Source organism: Myotis brandtii, unplaced genomic scaffold (assembly GCF_000412655.1).
Source record: "Myotis brandtii unplaced genomic scaffold, ASM41265v1 scaffold374, whole genome shotgun sequence".
Taxonomy (NCBI): domain Eukaryota; kingdom Metazoa; phylum Chordata; class Mammalia; order Chiroptera; family Vespertilionidae; genus Myotis; species Myotis brandtii.
The window spans coordinates 1017249-1020611 of NW_005364372.1; the positions used below are offsets into that span (position 1 = coordinate 1017249).

The window sequence follows — 3363 nt, forward strand, 5'->3', positions numbered from 1 at the left end:
TCGAATTCCTGTTCATTTCTCAAGACTCAGATCAGTATTACCTTCTTGTGAAGCTTTCCCTGACTGCTGGACTTGCTCCCTCTTCTGAACTCACACACCGGTTTTCGCCTAGGAAATCCTCTGAATAATTAATCAGTCATGTTCTGCTTTGTGTCATCTCTTTCATTGTTGTGCCGAATGATTAATCTTCGCTTAACTTTTCACCTGCTATCCAGCTATGTATACTGTAAGCTTCTAGCATTCCTTTGCATTCTGGTCAAGCTGAATGCCTTGTAGTGCAGAAAGTCAATAAACATTTGCCTCTCCCTCCTATCCTTACTTCCGCAGGTGTGGTTCAGGCCTTCAACTCTCCTGGAGTTTTGCCCTAGTCCTAATGGGCCTTCCTGACACTGGAGACTCTGGCTCTTTAAATCAGGCCAACACATGGTGGCTCACATGGATAATGGCCAGTAAAACCGATTGTGTGTGTGTGTGTGTGTGTGTGTGTGTGTGTGTACTGCATAGCGCCGCCCGTGTCTGGGGTATATCTTGTACCCACTGAAGCTGCACAGCTCGGCCTTCATGGCTGTGGCTGCCGGACAGCAGGAGATTTGGTCCAAAATTTTTTCCTATGTGTTAACTTCTCACCCAGAGAGAAGAGGCAGCAAACAGGTCACACACTTCTTCGATTTCCAGCTTCTTTCACTTGGTCTGTAATTCTGGAAGTCCACCTATTGGTTTATACAAGGTGAAAGGTACAGCAATTCACTTAGAATATCTTAGGTGATGCAGATGGGAATCTTACAGGATTTCGGGAAGAGCTGCCATTGGATCTTACATTTGTTGAACACAAACACTGGTGCAGCTGTAGGAAATGAGCTCATTGTCCCCTGGACAGCAGGACTTCATCGATCCCCATCTTTGTTATAGTGACTCATTGTACTGTCTCTACCTCTACTACTCCTTTGTTACCAATGACTTCATCCTCCACTTTATATGTCTTTTCTCTGCCGAATCGAATGTCTTCAGTTTACTCATAACTTGCCCCTCTTAGGGCTTCTCAGGGCTTCTTCCTAGTTCCTTACTCCCACAAGGTGATTGACTTTTTTTTCCATTTCCAGTTCATATTCTTGAAAGAGAATGGAGGTAGGTAGTCCCCATCATCCCTGTTTAGTTGGTGTTCACATCAGGTCACCTTTTAGGCCTGGTTATCTGTTCTATGAAGGGCATTATATGGCATAGACCATATAGGCTGCTGCCTCAGCTAGGGGATCTGGCTGGAGTGGCTCTCAAAGAAGGGAAATCTGGCACAGCAAGACAGAACGACCTCTTAGTCACATTCTTTTATCTTGATTTTTTAAAAAGTATACTGACCATTAAAGTAATATATTTTTCATGTTTTGTCAAAATTCTCCTAACTCTTTCACTTAAAATAGTCATGTTACACAGAAACAAAGCATAGATTGGTGGTTGTCAAAGACTAGAGGTTGGGGGAAATAGGGAAGTTACGGTCAAAGGGTACACATTTCTAGTTATAAGATAAATAAATTCTGTGGATGTAATGTACAGCATGGTGATTATAATAAACAATACTGTATCATATATTTGAAGGTTAAGAGAGTAGATCTTAGATGTTCTCACCACACACACACATACACAGAAAGAAAGAAGAATGGTGACTATATGAGGTGATGGATGTGGATGTGTTAACTAACCTTATGAGTTATTTCACTATGACAATGCTCATCTAAACACCTTAGTGTAGCTCATGAGGCCTTTTACAATCATCTCAACCTTTTGCTCTAGCTTAATTTTTGGCTGGGACTCACTTTTCAGCCTCCGCATTTTTCAATGTTCCCTAACCACCCAGTGCCCTTTCACAACTCCATGCCTCTGAACATGCTGTTTCTCTTCCTGAAATGCCCTTTGACTTTATTCTCTGGAAAACTCCTATCTATCTTTTAAGATCCTATTCAAACATCACCTTCCTTGTGAAGTTCCCTTTCTTAAACACAATAATTTCTTCCTGTGTGTTCTCCTTGCTCTTTGAACCTAGCTCTGTTGCCCTTATCACTGCATTTTGTTATTATTTGCTAACAATCATGGCTATGCTCTTGGAAGGGAGATCCTGTCTGATTGTTCTATAGATCCGCCCAAATGATTACCTAAAATTGTTTGCTTAATGCTCTTTTGATATGAAGTAATATGTTTTCTTATTTGTGTGTGGCATATTTGGAAAGCTTACTTGTTGCTTTAGAAGTCTTTCCTCTTTCTGGTAAAAACCTAGAATGACTTCCTGTCTTCCAGGTTGAGGGTCCATTTTTCTTCTAATTAATTCTGATTGGATTTGAGAGGGATGTGGTAGGAGGAGTTGACAAGGTCAAAAAAGAGGGACTGTATGTAGGCGCTGGCTCAGATGTGCTCAGGTGCCAATCGTTACAGAAAATAATGTGTGTCTAGAAGAATAGGCAAGTAGGAAGATGGAGGGGTGGGGGGTGGGGGGAAAAAAAATAGTCATGTTACCTAGCGATTTTCTTGCTGATTTTAATAGAAGTATGTTTGAGCTAAAATTTCCTTAAAGTTCCAGAAATTTAATATCATAGGGATTGACTTTTTCCAGGCTAAGTGGGAAAAGTTTTTATTACCACTTTATAAAAACGTACTTTTTTTTTTGGCTTAGAATTTAGTAAAATTTTGATAAATTCTTGTGTCTCCAATTACTGGGAAGTAAGTCCTTCTGATCAAGAAATTAAAATCAGTTAGTTCCTCTTCTGTGATTATGGTTAACGTCACTCCGAAAGGCTTGCTTTCTTCTGAGCGGGCCATAAATCCTAACGGCTCAGCGTCTAGAGACCTTCACGGATCACTCTTTGTCGCAAATCTGACAGTCAATCATCTCCACTTGGGCGCTCCGACCACGCCCACTGCGGAGACCACGCCCACCGAAGTAGCTCTCCCTCCCATCTCACGGCTCCGCCCCAGACCTAGCAGAGGAAGATTCTCATTGGCGGAGAAGTTGTTCTGGTCCCGCCCCGGGCGACGGCCATAGGCCGAACTGGAGTGGGGCGGTGGTGGTTGGTTGCCTGGGGACGGGTCCCTAGTCTTGCCTGTCAGAGTAGCTGGCGGCAGTGGCGGCTCTCGGAGCTGGGTTGTCAGTCAGTGAGCAGAGGGGGAAGATGGCTCGTCGGGACCGTTTTGCTAGGAAGAAGGGAGGCAGTGCTGCTACTGCCCAGGAAAAGGAAGAGCCGACGCCTTCGCTGTCGCTTCGAGCCAGACGAGTGAAGTTCTGGGAGTGGAGGTCTGGGAGCCGCTCTGGTGAGTCCGGTCGAGCGACCCACGGCGGGCCCCCAAGGCGGCCGACGACCGATAACTTTTTTGTCAGGG

At 44.1% G+C, this 3363-nt stretch overlaps 1 protein-coding gene across 3 annotated transcripts in view; it reads left to right on the forward strand.

Annotated features, from left to right (window-relative positions):
* Positions 1-3083: 3083 nt before the first annotated feature.
* The window catches only part of FAM126A (family with sequence similarity 126, member A), a 73613-nt gene continuing 73333 nt past the window's right edge, over positions 3084-3363 (forward strand). The window contains exon 1 of one of the 3 annotated variants that reach the window (XM_014544635.1): positions 3084-3294. The gene's annotated coding sequence lies outside the window, so the exon portion shown is untranslated. The remainder of the gene's footprint in view (positions 3295-3363) is intronic. The other 2 variants (XM_005872288.2, XM_005872287.2) reach the window with 2 other exon arrangements.